Raw genomic sequence first — 23,821 nt, forward strand, 5'->3', positions numbered from 1 at the left:
AGTCCTACGCATCTTATTAACTTATGCTTAATGCTCTATTATTTTATAGTCGCGTGTGGTTTATGAGATCTATGGGAATCGCATTGTAGCTGGGGAAAGCAGAAGGAGAGACAGTTATAAAGTGATTATGGACCTACTGTGAAACATTAACCTTTAATAAACCAGAGACTTACGTCACGCAAGGATATTTACTGCAGCGCCACTAGACTTTTTTACTTTTAAACACACTGCAGTTGGCGATGAACTCCAATATTTGTGGGTAAAAAGAGATGGAGAAAGTGCGGTTTTAAAACTGTTGAAAAATGGTAACCGTTAATTATCATGACATTTATTGAGATAATTTCAAGCACGATTTTTACTGTTCCACTGCTAGACATTTGGCTGGCATGTTTTATTATTCTTCTGTTCTGTAAACGTTTATGCTGAAGCTTACTATATGCGGTATACTAAAGAAAAAGCTGTTGTTTTATTGGCTTTAGTCAGCCAAAGAATATTAGCTGCCCTATGAGAGATATTAGCGTGGACAGCGGGGAAAAACCCTGTCTCGATGAAATAATGGTACTGTAACATGCGAAATACTGACGCGGTGTTCAGAAAGAAGTTTTACAGCTGCACAAATGACTTTTGCCACTCCTGGTATTTGGCATGGGAAATGTTTCCATGTAGTCTACATAATAGGTTGCATGCTAAACCGAATATTTTTGTGCTCGTTAATATGACCCGCTACAATATCAATTTTTGACCTCTGCCGAATTCAGCTGCAGGTGAGCGCACACTTGCGTGAATTTGGTCTCGGACGATATTTCTGCGTAGACAAAATTTATAATTACAGGTGCATCTTAATTTAGGTAACATTTAATTCTCTCACGGCAGCGAGCATGAATATCTTCTTGAATGTTGTGCCGTATAATCTTGTAGAAGTTTACTGACGTTTCAGAAGTGCTTACTGACTCAGGCATCAGGGTGTTGTGTGATTACTCAACGATTAATAAGAATACACATAGGTAAGAGTCTATGCCGAAGAGATACGCTTATGGTTTTGCATTGTCTGCAGTCTAAAAGTGATTTAAAAAGTCAACCAACAAACACTTGTCTGTTATATAGATAGATAATATGGCCTGTTGGATACCATGAGGAATGTGAGAAGTAGACCCAGATAAAAATTTTAGTCGGAAAACTTCAGTGGAAGAAAATGTTTAGGAAGGCCAAACGGATAAATGTGAGAACAATATTAAAACATATTTTAAATAAATTTGGTGGGACAATATGGGCTAAATTCACCTGTTCACACATTCTAGAGAGCCCGCTGTTGAACATCGCAGTTCCGCAAAATATAATGAATATTTTGCTTTGCTGCGCGATTAACCTCTCAGGACTGATTTTGCTCAGTGCCGTTGGCAGATATTCGGAATTCTGGGGTATAGAAATTCAGAGAAAGTCACGCTCACCGCTTTTATGATCGAAACGAATTATAAATATTTATTATGTACCATTACCACAGTGAATGTGGAGAAAGTGAGGGGCTTCATACTGTAGACACAAAGTTTCGTCACTGATCAAATTCAGAGCTTCGTTGAAAGCGCTGTCCCTTTTAACCTGAAAGCGGCCAGGAAGTGTTTCTCACTGAGAAAATTATATGTATTCACTTTTAGTGAAAAACAAAATAGAACTGTGAATGAAAATAATAAAATATAATAACAAAAGTACCGGATATGAGCCGTGATGAAATACTGGAACTCACAAAATATGTACTTGAATGATATCATAGCACGGTTTTAACATTCAGCTTTCGTCATTTGTATTTATAAGCTGACAAACAGGGCGTTGTAATGGCTCCTCCATAATACCCACTGAACGGTGAGCTGAATGGAATATGTACCTCTTTCATACTGAAACGTGGGGGCGGAAAGGCCCTGAAATAACACGCTCCAATTGAAATCGTTAATATGTGGCGAGTTATCACCCTCACTGTCTAATCTCAAACGGTCGTTTAGGATTAACTGAATGATGATATTACAATTACTGTAGCTCCTTACAACTAATTACTTTTGAGTCGTAAGTTTAAAGTTTTGAGAACTGTCGATAACTGAAGATCAGTAAAATCGTCGCCCTGATGATGTAGGCAGCAAGCACCTCGGAAACGTCGGTGAACGTAACCAGACCACACGGTGCAACATCCAATAAGATATTTATCTTCATACTCGCCGCCGTGAGAACCTGACATATCACCTGCTCATTCTAGTATCACGCCCCGGCCGCGCTTTACTCCCGGGGAAGTGACTCCCCCCCTCTCCCTTATCAATTTTATAGGAGGCTGCGTGGACCCAACAGGCGATCTGGGCGCAGAGGTTTGATGAAAAATCCTTTGACCCATTCGGGATCTAGCCTCAGTCGTCCAGTTCCGTTGTCAGACGCTGTGCTGACTGAGTTACACAGGCTCTAACTTATAGATACAGATCGAAGCAAATGGGCTCTTTGCGCCTACGTGCGCATCCCCTTGATACCTGTGCAGATCCTCACAATAGGCGACTAGCAAATCCCTGCTTGTTGGTTCTTTATTAAGGTTTCTCCCTTCATCAGTCTCTCCCGGCGAAAGCCCTGTAATCCCTCAAATGGAGGACGAATTTCCGCTTCTGATCCTTCTGTTCCTTTTGTCACTCGAATCATAAGCCATGACTATTAGTGAAAGTCCCCTTTGATTTTGCTGCTTTAATGAATTCAGGGATGAAAAGCAATTTTCCATTTTGTCATTCTGGAAGCTTCTGGTTTAGAGGGATACCACTTTGCATTTCGGTTCCTTGAAGAAGCGTGGATTTTATAATAACATGTGTTACCGAGAAATCAGAAACTTGCTATAACTACGTATATGAAGTGAAGCTTTTGCAGCGACTGAAGTTGATGAAATATTCTCGGGCTACAAGCCGCGTCAGGTGGCTACACTATATCCTCTGACAACGTTTCGAGAGCCATCTCTGCTCTCATCTTCAGGGCTGCTGCGTAATAAAACTGGTCCTCTGATACCAAGATCTGCCATTGGGTACGGTCCTGGACCACATGCATTTCTTGTCTACCCACGCGCCATTAATCTAAACTTGTTATGCAATTGACCTACATAAAACTGTCAACTTCGTTCTTCCTGGATCTCAGTTGTTCACTGATCACTCAAGAATTTATATTCAGCAGATACAGACTGCAAAAAAAAAAAGTATAAGGAAAATAATTAACTACGTTCACGAAGAAGACGACTTTCTGAGAAATGTTATCAATTGGTGTAGAAATTCCCGTCTTTTATGAAAACTGAAGGTTCGTTACTCTGTTCAAAATAGTCCGACTCTGGGCCCTGTCTTTAGCCACTTTAGAATTCTAGACATAGAAAAGAACGATAATATTAAAATGAATCTTAAAAAAATATGGTGTGAGGTTTTGACTAGTTTTTATTTGTTAATTTCATCTAAAATTAGGTACCTCTGAACAGTCTGATTATATACTTGGTTCTTTCTGTTACGTCCCAATATTATAGCAAGCACACAGCCTAAATAACGTGTGTGATTATCACTTGTGTAAGCTATGTAAATTATAAATTAAACAAAGGCCCACGGACGCCATATTTATCGCTGTGTGACGAAGACAGTTACCAGTTTTGTTGAACACGTTGTTCTTTTGCGTCTTGGCGACCACAGGCTTTTAACTGTTCTTACGTATAAAAGGATTTGTCTGTGGTAATGCTGACAGAGAAGTATGGGGTTGGATATCTGTCTTGATTTACTCCATAAGAGCGCAATAAAAGGTGAGTAAGAGGTAGAAACAGCAAACTATTTTATTTGTGAGGGCAAAAGCGGATCCACTGGACGATAAGGTCATGGCGGACGTCCCTAATTTTCGTTTGTAGTACCAGAAGCCACTAAATTGTTCTGAACGTCAGAGACGCAGTAAATTACACTTAATGTTTATCCCCAAAAGCCCGGCCGCCTGCCTGTTTTGTAAATACAACCATCTGAAGCCACTCCCTTATATTAAAGCCTTGTTAAGTGGGATTTTAGTTTCTGACGGCGAGGAATATGAAGATGACAGACTTATGGGATATTGCGCGTACTGCCTCCATCATCTCCCTGATGACCTAACTAGCTTATCAAACAGGATGCTCAACAGATAAGCTTTATCCCCACTCCCCATTTCCTACCTGAAGATAAAACCAGAATCCAGCTTTCGAAAAGTTATAGTTTTATGATTTAGACGACGTACGAAGTCCGAAGGAACAATTTGACACAGTAACAGTCGGCACATTCATAGGCTGACATATCGGATTTAAGTCCGAGAGTTAACAGCAAAACTAGCCTGACTTAAGCTAATTCCCAGATTGAAAAGTGACATTTCTAACGTTATAATGAAATACCTATCGCATCCACGGTATTTTAATCTGAATTTGGCAAAAACTTGCCTCTGTGGGCAAAACACCGTGAAGGTGTACGTGGGACTTGAAGTTGACTTGCACCGTAGACTTCGTCTCTAGATGAAAGTCAGTAGGTAACTTTGCCCTCCGGCCGCTTTACTCACTGAGAATAAGACGTCTTAGGATAGGTGGGATGGGTTCTACGTTCTGTCTATACATGAGGACTGAGAAAAAGTTATCTGCCCTTATTGGGAATTGAACACTAATCGTCTGCGCCTTACCCAGTAACTTCACTAAGCAACGTTGAAAGAAAGGGGGCTTACGGTGTATGAAACGTCAAGTGACTCGCTTCGAGCAGTTTATCGTAGCGGTAACGTTCATGATGTGTCCTGGCTGAGGGGTTCTCCACTTTTACATTCTGAATAGAACGTCGCGAAGGTTCCATACCTTGAAAGGACAACGACCGCCTCCTTCCAGATGTAACGAAGTCTGTTCAAAGTTCATTTCCATCTTTCCATATCATTATACGCTATGTAAAACATTCGACTGTAGATAGTCATGAAATGATTTATGGATCAGCTATATTGTCCCTCAAATGCTACCCACAGCACGCTTGGATCTAGTGACCCATGTATCAGCCTCTTGACTCTGGTCCTGCCACGCCCAAGGTACGGACATGTGTTTGTGTAGCGTTTTCAGACCGCATCTTGCAGATTAATTCTGCTGAGTTAAGTAAATCGATTAACCCATTTAAGTGAATTTTCATCGAACTTGCTTAATTAGCTAATGGGTTTAAACTGTACCGGACATTCGCCACTGTTACCGTAATCTGCTATAAAATAAAAAAGTTGTCTGCCTCTTTGCTTCGTGTCGAGTTACCAAAGAAGCTGCTAGGGGACATTTTCGGTTTACTTGTAATGCTTAACTCTGTATACGCTATTTTCTATTTACAAACTTTGTTACTGTGTGATGCCACGGAGGTAAATACTAGAGAAGATGATTTATGGCATATTTTTTCTAAAAGCTCGGATTCTTTGGCGCTTTTATACGCCAGTAAATAGGTTAATGTGCCCTATTAATGAAAACATTGTTAATTATCAAGGTTGAGTGTCGAAGATTAATCTAATAACTTATAGTATTTATATAGTTACCATTGTTAAGAAAGAGTTTGTTAAAAAATGAAGTGTTTTGTTGTTTCAATACAGTTTATTTAAATCAGAAGCCTTCAGCTTGTCATTATCCACCTTTTTAAGGTTAGGATCAGACCTGTTTCAATTTTGTAGTCGTATGTCCTTTTGATTTGTTATTAAATGTAAACTCTGAGAATCCGTCACTTCTCAAAGGGCTTACTCATGTTGGATGAATATTTACGTTCTTCTTTATAGTTTTGTATAATTTTTGGTAGCCTGGCAGACTTTTTGACTCATAAAAAAGATTTAATTTAGTCTGTGTAAAGTATACGAACAACTTCATTGTTTTTAACTTAAGTTTCACTTCACTATAAATGTAAGGGAAATTCTAAAATTTAAAATAATATATTGAATTGTTAATTATAGACTTTTTTGTTATGAGACTATAGTTAATTTTTCATTTTCTACGTCACAGTTACGGTGCTACCTGAAACGTATTTGACGTTGCGTACATTGAACCTTAAAAATATTTGTAATATTTAACATTCCAGAAAAAATATTTTAGAAAAATTGCATTTGTTACTTATCTCCTTATCAGATTTCACATGTACAACTGCAAATGTGCATTTGTTAAATACAAATATCTCGCACTTGCCCCCTTGTTTGTTATATTCCACAGACGTATAATATTTTTAAAAATATGCATGTTTGCTATTATTTATCATTTCCCATGACTACTTACAAAAAATGGTGTAGCATCTTCTGCATGTTGGTGTTACAAGTTTGTATGTAAACTGGGCGTTTGTTTAAAGGGGTAATATTAACCGTTGTACGACACATCACATGCGCGTGGATATTACGGTATCATGCACAAATTTGTCATTATAAAATAAGGGAAAGTAGTTAAAATGAGGACTTTGGTGAAAAAGTCTGCCGGATGAAACATATCGAATAGTGCGAATCCTTCATGGCTGGAAAATCTGATGAAAATGTTTCTGTGACTGCCGTGGGCAAATACTGAACGATTTCAGCTAGTCATTCCTGAAACAGCTAAGGGCGAGATTACATTTCCATGATTGTCACGGAATTAGTTATTAAAAATACAAAAAAAACCTGGCTACAAGAACCGTGCAATGTACGGAACATTGGATACAATGCAGCAGCTGTGATGGTGGGTAGTTTTACCTTGTTCGAAGAAACAGAAAAACGAAAAGCCAGCCGGGATGATATCTACGCCCATTTTATCGTCAGTGTTTTATGTTGCCTTGGTATATTGCATCCTGAACTTGTTGCCGGAGAAGTCGGTCTCCAGATTTGGAGGGTTACTGAGAAAATACTGAATAATCAGTCGTAGATAACCGACAATGGGTGGTCGTACATATTGTAAGTTGCTTGGATCCTGACAACCTTGCAAAACAACGCAATACGAAATATTACATGTTATATTATAAAGTTGTAGTATGAAGGAGGGTGTAGTAACCTGCGCACGTATGGCACATTAACACAAAATTTTAGTGGGGAAAACCGAACAGAAGAGACCGCTTGGTAGGCCTATGTTAGATTAGAGCATAATATTAAATTATATGCTAAATACATTGTTCTTGAGATGCTAACACACTGGTTTGTTTTATATATGAGGAAGAAACAAAAATACGTACAATTATTTTGGCCAAACACTAAGAAATCCGTAGCTATACTATGTAGGATTTGAGGTTTTCACGACGGTGTGCCTGAAAATTGCTGTCTTGCGCAACAACCTAGAAGGCAGCAACTTTTGTAGCTTTTCTGTATCAACTAAAATATTGTATTCATTTGCTCAAACTAGCGATGTCAGAAATAATTAGGTACCTTTGTTCTGTCGAATATTTTGTTATTGAAGTGTCACCATCTAGAGGTCCTATAAAACAGACCCAGCCTTGAATTCGGTGTAGCCGCAATTGTAATAGATACTTGTAAGCTGGCTTTTTCTGGCTTTCATTGCGTCATGCTAGATCGACGCTTTCATGCACCTGTCGATTCGACGTCTGTGAAAGCTAAATTTATCCACAGTTAGTTGTAAGTTATATTTATCTCATGGGCTCCTAACTTGCAACCACAAACTTAAGCTTCTCGAAGTCGCCGCTGTATGAACGGAGCGCCTACAGGTATAAATCAGAAACCTGTTGCTTCGTCTGAATAAAATTCTGTGCAAACTTTCAGTTCGCTGAGCTGTACGGTTCATTGCTTTAATTACAATTTTCAATGCATTGCGTGAAGCCTGCAAGGGGGATACAGGGTTCCAATTGAAATGGTTTATAAAGAGTTCCCAACGGGTTTTCCGAAACAAATTCAAAACGTAGTCAAAACACACACGCACAGTTTCAAGTATGTATGTTAAACAAATCAGGCGTGTTGTATGTTGTGTAACTTGAGTTGTGGATCCTCTCTTGTAAATTGTCTTCAAACTCTTGTCTTGTCTTAAATCATTCTGTTATAGAACACGTTAGATCAGTCACTGTTTTTGGGGCCACACAGAGGCCTATCAAAACGACACTTGGCATAAACGGCCACAGCTTGAAACTGTCCACTAACCTTCATTTAGTGACGATGTTAAGAATTCGTGGACAGAAGTACCTCCAATATCCCATGACGCGGTGGTTAATTAAGCGCGCAGCCCTCGATTTGCGCCAATTCAGAATAACGCCGATTTTGAAACCAGCAAGTTAAAAAGTGAGAAAAAAATTTACTATTATTTATGACGTTTTACAATGTTTCTCGTACTGATTCTTATACTAAATCGTAATTCTTACATCGCTGATTTTGAATAAAAATTATAAATGCAGTCATCTCTACAATTACGTATGTTTCGTTAACGCGAATTTGCTCCAATGATCGATGAATCGGTAAAAGCTGTTTGTGAAATGCAAACTTTTGTATATGCAAGTTTGCTCTTACGCAATTTCATTCCTGGCGCATTAAACTTTCAAAGGACTAATTTAATCTCTGCAGAGATACCGGAGTTATTTTTACTACGCGATTTTCTATAGGTCGGCGTCTTACATGAATGCAACTATCTCATAACAGCAGAGATGACTGTAAACATCAATCACATGAAAGAATCGCAGTCAATCGCGGGGACCAACGAATTGCCGTTTGTAAGTGTATAAAATATATTTTTTTAAATTCCCTTTATTTTATTTACGTTATTTCAGAGCTTTAAATGTAATGCCATTATATTACTCGTCAATGTTTTGGTGCTGGGAACACATGCCATTGACTTCCCATTGATTTACATTATAAAAGAGTTTCAATTTACGCCGATTCCGTTTACACCGGTTCGTCCAGGAACGCATCCCCGGCGTAAGTCGAGGGCTATCTGTAGTTTAATGATAAATTTTGCAGGTAAGAAATCTTGCCTCATCCTTAACGCCCTCATATACAATAAGATTAAAGAAAATAGTTTTGTGTATTTAAATATTGGGGTTTTCGGTATGAGATTGGAAAATAAAAGTGTCCGAAGCAAATGATACCAAACATTCCCGCAATTTAAGTCAGTCATAACTCAACTGGGGATTGAAAAAGAAGTTAAATTTGCACTATATGTGGGTGAAATAATGACTGCTGTCTCCTAAAGTTCTGATTTGATTTCCCTTTAGTGAACAAATGTCACGTGACTGAAATTTATATGTTTTTTAAGGAGTAATTTTATCAAGTAATTATATTTATTACTTCTTCAAAAACTGAAGTTGTAATAAATTTTTCGTAATTTGGTAGCTTCTTAGGTGAATTATGCATGATGCCACTTTTATCCATCTCTGTGTGTATATATAAATTTTGAAGATACTGTGTTTATATCATTTAATGCTTCTGTGACTGACGTGAATATGGACAGTTTCACACCAGTGAGCATTATGTGTATCCAAAACACCCTGGTCCAAGGACAAAATATATCATTTTAGTTATCTCATATAAACTACAATGATAAGAAGTTAAATTGAAATTAAAAATCCAGGTACCGCAGACTTCTGACAAAATTTTATGTGGAATAATGCCCCTATTCATGTCTATAATATTCTGCGGTCACTGTTATAACGAAGCCAACAACAAAGTGAAAACAGTGGATGAAAGAAATGGGTAGCAAAAAAAGGATTTATGGAGAGTCAGCCCAATTATTTATAGCCATTTTATGCATTTATGAAAACGAATGTTAGGCAGAAAATGCCACAACTTCGTACGCTGCATGTGAGTTCAATTTTTTAGTTGAATTAAATGATGTGTTGTAGAACCGCCACTGAATTATTTTAACAGTACGAATTTACGTTATGCGGCTTACCATCATTTATAATTACTGTGGTGTTCAATCAATAGCTTCAATTATATTGCTAATTGATTTATCCATTCAGTAATTAATAATAATTTATATTTCGCAGTAATCATTCAGTGTATTATTCCGCTCATGTTCCAGGTACTATTAGTGATCAGAGTGCCAGTATCGAATTTCACTGAAATTGACGTCAGAATTATTTGCACTTTAATTATTGTTCGGAGTTTTGCTTCTGCGTTTGTATCGAATTTTTGTTAAGTCTTCACTCCATAATATCAATTAATATCACGAAGTAAGGGAGCTCAGTCTTACCAATATAAGAAAACAACTGTAGAGAAAGAGGTCTCGAACTAGTGTCTGCTTTGTTAAGAGACCGATCCTGTACGCATGGCACCACCCGTTTTTTGTTATTGTTCCAACTATCAACGCTGAATCCATTTCTGTGGTTACTAGTATTTGTTACCGAATGAAAGATATTATAGTCTTGAGGCGAATTCCGCTATCTGTACTCAACCCAGGTCCGCTTGATGTGAGCCACGAGACAGTATTCGCCACTGCCTCGTGTTCAGTCCGGGTGAACAACAACGCTTCGTTAGAAGAGACGCCACATGACACTGATATATGACGATCACTCTGTAACATTCTAAACAGAGAACTATGAGTAATGATTCTTTGTGTTTTATGTTCAGTCTTTATGATGATTGATTGTTAATATGCAGTTTCATATTTAGTTATATTTGTATTACTCTTCCAAATGATTCTAGATCTATGCTAAAATGTTAGAATAACTTCATGCGGTGATAGTGAAACGTTTCGGTCCTGTATGTTGCAGTTGCATGTAGGATTAATGACTGCTAAATACTCCCAACAATTGCCTTGAAGATGGCAACTGCAGTGTTTGCCGAAACGTTGAATAATTTTAAACATTCGACGCCGCTCATCTCCGAAAGCCCAAGCAACACGTTCATCGAGCACAGTTTTTGAGAAATGATTCAGCTAATTATGAAATCCTCCACAAGAGTCCGATACCGTTCCCTATCCTAAGTAAGATTAAGCCAATTGGCACTGTCGCAACTGTTTTCCTAAGATGCATTTTAATATGGGTAATCCTCGTTAATTTTGTAATCACTTGTCTCTCCGCCATGTCCCCCGCTCTGGCTTAGGAATAAAAGTAATTCTTGTTTGGTGTGTTGTTTCTCAGTATGTAGCTCAGCGAACATCCAACGTGGCGCAACGACCCAGAAGACAGCCATATTTAATTTTATACTCGCTACGATATCCTTTGTGGTTGTTAAAAGAGAATGGGTTAAGTCAATTTTCGCCCGGTGTCAATCTGTGTATGGACTCTCAAAATAAGAGTGCTAACTACTCAACCGCGACATTCGGTAAGCTGATTGGTCTTCCAAGTGGACATTCCTAAAGAACCAGAGGAAGGAAAATAAATATAATTCATCTGCGTCTTTGCGTACAGGATCCTAGATGTTTCAATTATATCCAGAGTTCAACTTTCAGCAGTTTGAGGCTTTGATGTCTGGTGTGAATCCTGACGGACATTTTAACGTAGTTGCTGAGTTATATCATGTGTCACTGTGCCATTAGTATAGGACGTGAGGACAAGACAGCGCATGACGGGGTTTATAAACTGCTGGACAAAGCAGTCCAGAAGACCAACATGTAGTTCAGCTTCCTCCTGCTGACCTGACAGCTTTGGTCCGAAGTAAGTTCTGTAATTTTAATTCTTTGGAGGCTGGTCACATCCTGAAGTAAATGGAACACTGCAGTGATCCGTCGGGACCTGCATGCTCATCCTGTGGCTTCGACGTGGTTTCATGTTTTTCTCTTCATGGAAAAAAGTTCTTGTTGAGAAACTGATCAAATAGTTCCCCGCGTATGGAACCAGAAGGTTAATCTGTGTGTCCAGAAGAGTCCGCCACGTGACCCTACCCTGAGCCAGATTAATCCAGTCCCCATCCTCATACACTATTTGTTTAATATGCAATTTAAGTTTATTCTCTCATGCAAGCATAGATCTCTAAAGGTGGTCAGAAGTATGGGTATCCGGATCCTTTCGAATTCTTAATTCATAATCTTCTCAGTACTCATGCACGGTTAAAATTTTTCTTCTCAAGTAATTTAAAGTAAACACCAAACTCTTTAAATAATATTATTAGCCCCACAATTCTAAATGTTTCTTTCTTTAGATGATCAATATTTACACATTATTACTTTTAAGAAACTGAGTTTTGTTGTTAACGCTTTTGGCATTTCACTCGTAGGCAAGTATAAAGTAGCAGAGACCATCTAAAATTTGACGTAATTTTACTAATGTGATATTTTAGTCAGTTCCGTCGGCGTTAATTGTTTATACTGCTGTTGACATCACGACATTTGTGTGATGAGAGTCGACGAAGTTTAAATAATAACCATTATGGAATCTGAAAGACGACGCATCACAAAGACCACTCTGTCATAGAGTGTGTCCTGCCCGGCGAAGTCATCATGAAAACACGTCACGACGGATTGCGATGGCTCTGTCGCTGCCCCAAATAGCAGCCCAATTTTATTTTATGGCCTCAGAACTTAAGGTTGTTTTCTCAGAACATGCTCGAAGCCAGTATCTGGCTGTTGTGTATTCACTTCGTTCTGCAGCCGACCTTTTGGTGGGAGGGGCGGGCGGGTAATTTCATGACAGAACGCGTGTTAGCACTCAGGAATATAATTTTGTTGTGATAGAGATAAAATCATTAGAGCTATGAGATTTAACAACTGTTCGACACTGGCGATCTGGATTAGTGGCACTTTTGTTATGTGAAGAGTGATGGATATAAGACGAAATCCATATTCAGTGGCGTTTATGCGGTATATTTATAGTTATAATATATAATTATATTTTAATTTTACATTGTTTTAAGTTGTATTATTGAAATGTCTGGAGACGAACAAGTAGAATGACCTATTCCTGAACAGAAATAGACTTTCTTTTAATGAAGACTTAGCTTTAAGAGAAGAACAAATTTTGCTAATACTGTACAATTAAGGTGAAATTAAAATATTTGTGCAACGTCAGATATAATTGAAGAATAAAATTATTAAGATTTAAGTGGGAATACAGAAGAGGAGGACGAGCTTTTAGAGTAATTACGTTTGTATATCAAGAGAATGAAAGCGTAGTTATATTAGAGCTGTGTGCGGCAGAAACCGGTGTTAGACAGGCACGGTCTTCTGTATGGAGAACTCATCTCAATAGATTATTAATTGATTTGCATTGTCGTAAGAATGTTTTAAAAGATCCCAACATCGTTATTGGTAGACATAACCTGTAAATAAAATGGCAGTTTCTTAAATTGCAAAGTAAAAAGAAATTGGACTTAATAAGTTGATAGCTGAGTTAATAGAAATGGCTTACGTCGTTGAAAGGAGTATTTTTGCTGACCATTGAAAATTGTGTTAATTAATTAATGATCGCAATAATGAATTTCTTTAGAAATTTAAAAAGACAATATTGCAACAAAACTGACAATAAACAGATTCATTTAAGTTTTTTCCAGACAGATGTCAATACCCGTGATGACAATGAAAGTTGTGATTATGAAAGTCAGCTATTACAGTTTAGAAAGTTTTTTTCTAATTTTTTATTTTCACACCAAGGAGAATACTTGAAGACGAGTGCCTTCTGGGTCGTTGGACCGTGTTGTACCTGTGAAACGACGGTAAACGTTTACAAACTACACACCGCAACAAACCAGAAGACAACCATCTTTAAAGAATATCGTAATGTAAACTGCCAGATACTTATTTAGAACCTTGAAGTTCCAAAATTACACTTTCAGAACATTTAACTTAACTATGCGAGATTCAAAATAATGCACAACTAATATCCAATGCGAGACGGGAATCAAAACAGCCAAGGGAGTTTAAAAAATGCAAGTTTTACGTTATGTGCTGGCTAAAATATTCAAAAATGTAAATCAATTTACTAGATTTTACTAGCTGAATAACAAAACAGTATAATATATTTTCCTCTAAATCCGTGGCGTTGGCTGAAAGATCGACACCCGTTATAAATCCTTACCCATTTTCGATATCTGCGTGTGTCTAACCTATATATAATATATTATCTTTGCATGAATTCATATTGCATAGGTGTTATTGATTTACGCGCATAGTCGAGTGGCTTTCAGATTATGGGCTACTAAGCTTCAACGCTTCTGAATATTCGAAATTTTTATTTGTTTTATTTCCACCCGTTAGTACTAGGCTACACCGATATCGCCTTTCCTTCCTAATCATTGAAAAAGAGCAGACGAAAGCAGGAAAGCGCGAGAGATGGTGCTTCTCCAAAGTTCGTTGTTAACATGTACAGTATTGTTAGAAGTCTGATAAAGATATAAGAAAGAGTTCTGTGTATATATATTCACGTGGGGATAATATTTGAGGTTCTCGCGGTGGTGAAGATGTCGACGTTGGGCGTCTGGGAGCGTGCAACCCAAAAAACCAACATCAAGTATATCGGAATTTTCGGCAGTGGCGTTCAAAGAGTAAAACTGTCGAGAATGAAATTTAGCGGTCAAGTATTACAATTGAACTTGTAATTATATCTTTCTCGCACCATTGAAGGAGCAATGATACAAGAGTACAAAGTTACTATGAAATAAATGGAATTATTTGTAGGCATTTCAGCAAACACGTGTCATTTGTAATAAAATCACAGGGAAAGTAATTTTAAACTGTGTCGATCTCTGAGCGATAAAAAGGACAATATGAGACTTGAGAAATATTTTTAAGTTCAAGAGGGATGATGCTGGCTACTGAGAATTAAGTGAGACACGCACTCATGTGTCGGATTGTCTTTCTCGCTTAATCCACCCACAGTCAATTCTCCTGCTACATACATGCAGACTGTCCACCCTGATAAGCTATTTATAGCTGTGTGATGAGGGGAGTGTGGGGAGAGTTACGTCGGCCCAGTAATAAGTAGAGGTGACACGGACCCTAAAGGCCATTTATCACCCGTGGGGAGTGGTTTATTAAACTAGTCACACTGTACAGTATGCCCACGTGGCGTCTTTCACTGTCCCAACACTTCGCTTTGCGAATGATAAACTAATAAAAGGCATATTATTTTTATATTTCGTCCACATTCGGAAAAGTCCAGCTCGGGGAATGGAGTGCAGAAAACCGACTTGCATTTCTGCCCATCGAAGCCCACATACATACCTGCTTTTCACTGGGCACAGTATCTACAAGCCTGAGCTGTATCACAGTAAGGGCGGTATCGCACTAGGATGCCATGGCAGCGACACCAACAGCGATGCCATGGCGTCCAGCTGCCAGCTTTCGACGCCAGTCGAGCGAACAGATGGATCAACATTATGAGATCACGAAATGAAGGGCTATTAGCAAGGAGAAATGTCCACTTTTATCACTTTTGAGAAAATGAGATTTACCTTTATCAAAACTACATACCTGGAGTGAATTTCTATTCTGCAACAAAGAAATAAGTAAGAAAAATTCTTCATACACACACTTTGCACGTCCATACCATTATTGAATTTGAAATATTTCAGTTCTTGCAAATCACATGTAATATTACATGAAAAACTTTATTTAATAAAACGTTATAAAAGCAGGTTTCTTCTTAATTCACATTATTTGTGATATATAGATTGCTAAACAAAAAAACTTAAAAATCAAGTTGCCATATTGGAAAGCGGCCCCACAAATAAAGCCATAGAAACACTTCTTAGCTAATTCTTTCTTTTCTACTGTAAATAAATCTCCTCCAAATATTTCCACAAGTTCTACCCAGTTTTTTTTTCAAGTCCCGGTTTGCGTATTCAATAGCAGATGAATCCTATAGTGATGGTCGGGACTGAATTTCAATTATCAATCTTTCGGTGTCGAAATTATCCATGTTTGGAAGAAACAGAAATACACACAAGCACATTCACGCACGAACGTCAATGGACTGGCCAGACTGTCATGTGATGTTGATTTGGCCTTGGCCGTGGCAGCGATTCCAGTAGCATTTGAACTTGGCATCTTGGTTGGCAGCGATGCCAAGTTGGAAGCGCTGCCAGACGGATGACAGGTGCGATATATGACTACTAAATTAATGCATTGAGTTTGGCCGAGATGCTGGCAGCTGCGCCATGGCCTCCCGTTGGCATCCTAGTGCGATACCGCCCTAAGAGTGGAAGGGAAAGACCAAGGGGAAGGAAGACGCCTGGTTGGCCATCGACGTGTGTCTTTGTAAAGGTCAACGGAGCTCGGAGATATCTTGCGACAAATATACACCAAACGAGGATGGAGCCAGGAATTGTCAAATCCAGTCGGGACTATTGAATTTAGTGCAATTTCTCTTTACTGTTAGTCGCCTATTGAACTAGTATAATGCGTTATTCATCCCACATGTTACAGTAGTTTTTGCATCACCGTGTACATGGCAGCGTGACTATGAAACAATATGACAACGCTGGGGGAGGAAGCATTAGCCACTCAAATAAATTTGTAATTTAGACATGTTTGTTTTTAACAAACAGGTCATTGCATGGCTGCAACAAAGTATGTTTCTGTGCGCATATACGTTTCTACTCTGTTTTTATTCCTGCGGACGTATCTTTCTCTGTCAGTGTAATGGCGTTTCGCATTGTGTGAATGCAATATACATTCATTATTGTAATTGTGTGATACGGGTACATTAATACCACAGGGGTGAGCCAGTCTCTTATGACATACATTATGCACAAAATAAAAGTAGTGTTTTGTTTTAATGATTGGTGGTGAATACCTAGAAATATCTCATGTGTACGAAACCTGTAACGATCAAAGGTTCATGAGCATTTCATAGGAATTGTTTAGTATGGTTGATTACACTCAAGGTTCGGTGTTTGACTGTGTATTCTCTTTGCATTTTGCATTGAAATTTTGGGATAAGTGGATGAATGATACATAGTGATGGTTTTGGAATTGGATGCTGTGACATGAGTTTCATTGTGCGCCGTTAGTAGCTGGGACAACGGACATCGGTGGAGAAATGTCATTTTTAACTGAATTGGGATCTGAAAATCTTTCCAATATTTTGTTTTTAGGCGTGGTTGTGGAAGTGCAGATAAAATGTGGATGTTTGTTTGTATGAACGTATGTGATTCAAGAGAAGAAATAGAAACAATTCAAACTGCTGCTGTATTGAATATAAAGTGTGACATATTTTTCTAAAATGTGAAAACCCAGTGGCAACTGTTTGTGTTACCTGCTGTAACAGCCAGTAACTCTGCGTTTCGCCCATGGAGTGTATTTTTGTGTTTCATATGTTTCTTAGTATAAACAGCGATTGTTCCCCTAAACAGCATTAACCAATTTATCTTCGTAATTGTGTTTTCTTTGCGGTACAGACTAGATTCTTAAATATTATTTAGACGTCACAATAAGCGAGAATGGGATGATGGAAAATGCAGGGGAAGGAGGCAAGACTCTGCTTTGTTTCCTTCCGCGTTCCTCGGCTGCGCGGCCACCAACGTGCGTATTTATAATGGTAGTAGAAGCTCGGAGATATCTTGCGACAAATATAGTTCTGTGCATCACGTAGCATCGCATATTGTCGGCAAAAGCGTTGTGATTTTATTTCATGATCTGGACTCAGGGTATTAATGCTGGGAACGAACTGTTTTTCTTCTGGTTTAATTTGCAATGCGCTATTCTTGTCGATGTTGTTGTGCCGCTGGTGCTGCCACCTACATACGAAAGTTTGGCTGTCTTATAGCTTCCTTCTGGTTACCCCATGTGCCTGCAGCATCAACAACAGCTTCTCCTGTAATAACATCCTCTGAGAGATGACCACGTTAAGACAACGGTCCAAGTTAAACGTCTCGCCCCTTTCGAGAAATAAACCTAATAAAAGCAGGGCAGTCAGAGGTCGGAGGTGGTGATCGATGCTTGACCCTTTCAGTTCCTCTACTCAACACGTGCGCAACAAAGGGGAGAAATAACTAGGCTGTCTATGGCAGTGATCGGAAGATATCAGACTAGTCGCCATTAGTGAGGTTGGGACTGGAGGAGGGGTGTTTTATCTCGTGATAGCGACGTATGGTAGCACAGTTTGATGCGGAGGAGCTGATTCGCCTGTCTTCTTTGCACTAAATCGATCCAATAACAAAACCCGTATTCCTACTACAACCAGGAGGGCGAGCTTAAAGTTGGTACATGCTCCGTTTTCTAAATGTCGGCATTTCTTATTTTTATGCCCTTGGACCCCGACGTTCATTTGAATATTATGTAAACATTTATTCCTTGCCTAAAGAAAACACACTTTACCATTACAAAGATTAATTTGCTAATGGTGGTTATGGAAATAAAAGCTATTTGTTCCGAGAATCTTACTGAATCCGTAAATACACTATGAGGAAAGTGTAAAGTTGTTGATTCTTTAAGCAGATGGTGCATTTGTTACCAGTGGCCTTTAAATGGTTAAACCGGAAATGGAAATACGAATAATATCCTATATTTTATATCGAAAGTATTTAAATAAAGATGCCCGGCAATATTTCGCATTTGTGTGTGTCTGCAGTACTTAACGGAACAAACTAATTACAGGAATCCTTCGCCGATATTTGCAGTTACGTTTCGTTTAGGAAACCTCCACTTTGTGAGAGACAGTTTTACGAAAATTTGGGTGTTAGGAATCTGCGTTCGCTAACTAAATTTAAGGGATCCATACACTGACTAAACTGCAAGTCTCTACAGAATTTGACACTTCAGGTGCAATATGTAATAAAAGATTCTATAAAATACAAAATAGAGAAACAAAAACACGCATTTCGAAGACTGACGTTGGATGCCTGTACAGTAATGAAGTGGTCATTCGGAACGGTTTTTGGGGTGTGTCGCTTCTGCATTCATTATAATTACTAATTTGCATTTTTCATGTTTATTTTTATTCATCAGGCATGGATTTGGTATTCTGCGCTGTTCCGATCGAATATCAGTTCTACGACAGCGAATTATTTAGCATGGTGATGAGGGTGATGATAATATTTCCAAATTTTGTGGCTGAGTCGTTAGCACACCTCTTTCGTATTCGGGAGTTCCCTGGTTAAAATCATAGTCCAGCCTATTCTGGCTGAGGATTTCGTGATTTTTCATTGACCTCCCAGGCAAATGCCAGGATAGACTTGTAATTACGCCACGATCTCTTCCTTCCACGTCCTTTCCAGATCGTCATTCACTGATCTTCCAGTCATTTGAGTTACTAACAGCTCCGTCAAACAAATAACAAATAAATAAGATAGCTGAATCGAAGTTTCACCACTTCTTAGCTGATACGAAACATTTTGTGGAGGATTATCTGAATAATAAATGAAAGGCTGAGATACTGTAGATATTAACCTTTATAGAAAAATATTAAGTTTATGCCTCAACACCAAAAACTCTTCATTCTGTGAACGAAATTTTTGTGTTTCGTATGATCCTCACTGTAACTGTAAACTCCGTTAAATGAACGTTTGATGTCGCTTATGGGTAGGAGTTTATTACGTATTATTTTGAAATAATAATGCCTTGTATTGGCAAGGTAATTTTTTAAATCAAGTTACCAGAAGCGACAAACAAGAGTACCTGTGTGTTATTATCGGGCCAATCCCTCACTGTCAGACGCTAATTACAGCCACACTAGTGTCATCTGGTTAAGGCAATTAGAACAGACATCGCAAGTACCAATTCAAACAGATTTAACGCTGAAACACTGACTGCGTGCGGAGAATTGAGCCCGGGAATGAGGGATGAGTCAGTAGATTGTGGATGACGGATGTTTGCATACGGCAAGGGCACTGTATGCAAGTATACACATAGAACTCCTAAATACATGCCGTGTTTCTGTAAGCTGTTAAATACTTAATTACGTGCTTAATCAATGCTGCAGAACCTTTCTCGAGCTAATAATAAATAAAAAACCAAGGATTTTATAAAACCCGAAGGTTCATTACCGTTTTCAAAAGCGCTCATCACTGGACTCTATCCTTTGTATTTTTGTATAGAATATTCCTTAAGTCTGGAGCCATAGTACTCTTACTAATGACGTGAAGAGTGTAGCGCCGTATCGACTTGTCCTCGGTAAAACATTCAGACATTTGAAACTTGGAGCACCTGATTCACAACAACTTGTACCTCTTCACACTTCACACTTCTCCGTACTTTGCCAAGTAACAGGATTTTCCTTTCCTCCCAGACTTACGGGGCACTTGTATTATTCTCCCGTCTGAGCTTCCTGTTTTCCGACCAAAACTTTATAAGAATTTCTTATCTATTTTACGAATTAGCCTTTGAATTTTGCATGCTCCTCCCTCTTCATTTCCTTGATTGGACAATGCTAATAATACTTGCTGAAAACTTCACAAATTACAAGTCTCTTCGTTATGCAGTTAAATCAATTCTATCGTCACTTATTCACTCTTGGCTACATATAAATTTCTCAGCTCTTTGTTCTCAGACTTCCTGAGTGTACGATGTCTCCTTAGTGTGAAACATGAATTTTCATCCACTTGCCAAATAACGAATAAATTAGTATTGTATAATATTTACGTTGATAGACAGCAGTCGATAAGCTGTTAGTAAGGAAACGGGATGCAAGCTGGACGGCCTGAGTTCGAATCCTCGCAAGCACTTTACCTTCGTCCCCACCATGACTTGACATGTGGATAACTGAGATACGCGCAGAATCGCTTGTGATCTTCACGCGAACCGAATATTATCGTTTTTAGGTTTTAACCAAAATTGAGATGTGTTAAAGTTTTATTAGAACTCTCGAATATCAGATGTATAATTCCGTTGAGGGGTTCTCGAAATTTTGTTACATACGAACAGACATAGTGATGGACAGCAGAAAGGAAGAAGCTAAAAGGAGGATTTTGCGACCTCTACTTCCGATCTGGCCAGCAAAACGACTTCTCTAAGGACAGAAATGGTCTGTGTATTTAGGGTAGAGCTTTCGCATTCTCCATGTGCACAGAAGTTTAAAATACTTCAGAATCGAAACCGAAATTTTCACTGCATTGTCTGAATACAGAAATCCTCGTCCCAGGATGTGAATTCTAAAACTCAAATAAAAAAAACTCAAGAGATTTTCTGGGATTCTCTGACGCGTTGTCATAACTGTCGACTGGTGAATGTTTTGGATTGGTTCGGAATACTGCACGTAGATGTCATTGTGATCGCGACAGCTGTCACATGCATTCGCATTTTGAAGTGCAGGCATGCGACATGTGTGAGAGAGAGAGATTTGAAGGTTTATGTGTGCATAATCGATATTCTGATGTCAATGTAAGCCTGTACAGCGCCTCTCGCCTGTCAGAGTGTTACTTGTAAGCAGCGAGCTCCAAGGTAAACAGCAGCTTATGTGTAAGCAGACAAGGAAACCTGACAGAAACAGATTAAAGGCGAAGCCAAGGATACCGCTGTGTGTGTGACGCTATACGTATTCTAGACTTAAGCACTTAATAGAAATCTGCGGTGAGCTTCGTGCTCCGTCTGGTTTACACTGAGAGAAAAATGTGCAGAATAATGTATACCCATCTTCAGAAGATATATGGCAAGCAAAAATCAAAATTGTGTTGGACATTGTCCATTAAATGTAATAGAGCCAAGTTTTTTCGGTAGGTGTTCGAAAGATCCCGAGTTAAAATATTAAACCGGAGACCCTCTGTCCTGACAGTTTCGTGGTGGGATAGTTAGTCTGCTTTAACATAGGGCACGACCACTTCCACACACTTTCTAATTCGTTATTCTTCATTTGTCACAATTTTATGGAGGATGTTATGAAGCACTGACAGCGTTCTTAAATAAACCATCAATAAATAAGTAAATAGATCATTGGAGAACGTCAGGCGGTGAGGATGATGCTGTTCGTCTGGGTTTTGAAGCCGTGTTGACATCTTCGGGGCTGAAGGTGGAGACAGTATGTTTCTCCAAAATGTTGACTTATACCGACGAATGGATAGTAAGAATTTTTGGTATTTGACAGACCTGAGTATCCGGTTAAGGATGATCGGTGTTGGATTACGACGATCGTATTCAGTGAGACTGTGGCTTGGTTATGGGAAACATTTATAACATACAGCCCCTACCTCACTCCTCCGACAGTGAAACCTACCGTCAAACAGATCAGTCACATAGTCTGCACAGGTCTTTGATCACTTCAGCTCTAACAGTCAGTGCCCGGTCTTAACGCCCGACTAGTATCTGTTCTTGCATCAGCACGCTGTATGTCCGTTGCCTCACGCAATAATGCAGGCCCTAGCAGAAGTGTGTCCCTCGACAATATCGGGTGACAGCAGGTCAGTAGGCCTATAATGTTAAAGGAAGTATTTCCCACCTGAAGGTATAGGTAGAATAGAGCCTTTGTAGTCCGGGCACTACGCTCAGCAAGTCAAGAAATACCCAAACCAGACGGCCCAATACCGTGATCACTGACCCTTAACCTGAGATACACGAATCCAGTCCACATCCTCCCACCGTATTTTCAAAAGATCCATCTCTTTACAGAATCATCGAAATTAAAATCCCCAATTTTAATGTCTAATGCCATTTCTTTCGACTGCTGATCATTTGTAAAGTGTTCAGTTCATATCAAAAACAAATATAAAATAATATAGTAAGAAAACTGATTTGAATTTACTTTTACATCGAACTCGACCGGTCAATGGCTGAATTTTTTCTCAACTGGAGTGCATCGGTTTCTGACCACAGATTTGCTGCCGTCGAATTTCCGCATGGCTCCGTCCTGCCAAGGTCAAAGATTTTTTATTCTTCTGAGTAACAAGAGGCCTTGATGTTTCTTTCACTTTTTTCTTCTTCTTATATTTTTTATTTATTTCTATCTTTTCTACCTATTTTTGTTCTAGTTCTTCCTCTGCTGTGCTTTATTTTTGTTTTTTCCCGTTCTTATCTAGCCTATATTTATTTGTTCTTTAAGGTATTGGATGTTTGTATCTTCCTTTTTGTGTTCCATAATTTCTTTTCGATCTTTTTTCTCAATTCTTTATGTAATTCTAAAATCAGTCCAAATTTGTCTATTTTTTCCAATTCTTCTGTAGAAACCTAAAAGTTAATGATCTAGAAGTCATTCCACAGTTCTTAGCCAACTGCTCGTTTGTGATGAATGACAATTTTGTTATGAGATCTCCATGCTATAAGTTAGTATGCCTGGGTTTTATAACGCGGCCCCGCGTCTAAAGGCTGCAGTAATCGAACTCAAAATCTTTGTCCTTTTCCTCACTGTATTGTTAGACAGGTAATTAGACTTCGCAAAAGAGAGAGGAAAATGAAATAATAATAACTAGTAGAAATATTTTGTCACTGGGGTGAGGTGGTGTAAAATCCGACATCGACGTAGCTTCTTTAATAAGACGATTTGTAATTGAGGTCTCAGGTTCTCACGGCTGCAAATATTGGGTCTGGTAGACATTTACCGGCATTTTAGAACTACTTGTTTTTTTTCCATCATCAGGGCGATGATCGTCTTATCGATGGAGGCAGCACGAAACATCTCTGAAACGTCGGTAACCCTCTACAAGACCACGCGGAGTAAGATCCCAGAAGACAGCCATCTTTATCTCTGATTGCAGATGATGTTTCGAGAATTACGTGAGTAGAGAATATATAGAAATGTTAAAACTTTCAGAAGATTCTCTGCTGGTGCAGAATCTCTCTCACGCTGAACACTTTTGAAAAGAGAGTTTTCCTGTGAAAATGTCATCGGAAAACGCGTCGCAATTATTTCCCAACACGATTGTTGAAGAGTCTTCCCGTATCATATTACTCCTTCGTAGTAGCGTATCGACGTTTTCAGGCGGAAGAAGTTTTTTTCTCTTTTTTTACTTCATTCTGTGCCTGAAATCCGGTGGCAGTGGCGTCGAAACATTTGCATTCGCCTTTTTGTGATTTGATACAATTCAGAATCTGGATTGGTACTGCACAGATGCCCCTCCTCACCTCTCCTCTTCTCGC

At 38.8% G+C, this 23,821-nt stretch overlaps 1 long non-coding RNA gene across 1 annotated transcript in view; it reads left to right on the forward strand.

Moving 5' to 3' along the window:
* LOC147873664 (uncharacterized) overlaps window positions 1-23,821 on the forward strand; it is a 165,429-nt gene that overhangs the window by 46,067 nt on the left and 95,541 nt on the right. The window contains exon 3 of the long non-coding RNA XR_015535506.1: window positions 23,322-23,458. This is a non-coding gene — a long non-coding RNA (uncharacterized LOC147873664). The remainder of the gene's footprint in view (window positions 1-23,321; window positions 23,459-23,821) is intronic.

The sequence above is a fragment of the Zootermopsis nevadensis genome, unplaced genomic scaffold (assembly GCF_977971745.1).
Source record: "Zootermopsis nevadensis isolate Lab colony 2312 unplaced genomic scaffold, Znev_1.0 Znev_ptg000017l, whole genome shotgun sequence".
Classification (NCBI taxonomy): Eukaryota; Metazoa; Arthropoda; class Insecta; order Blattodea; family Termopsidae; genus Zootermopsis; species Zootermopsis nevadensis.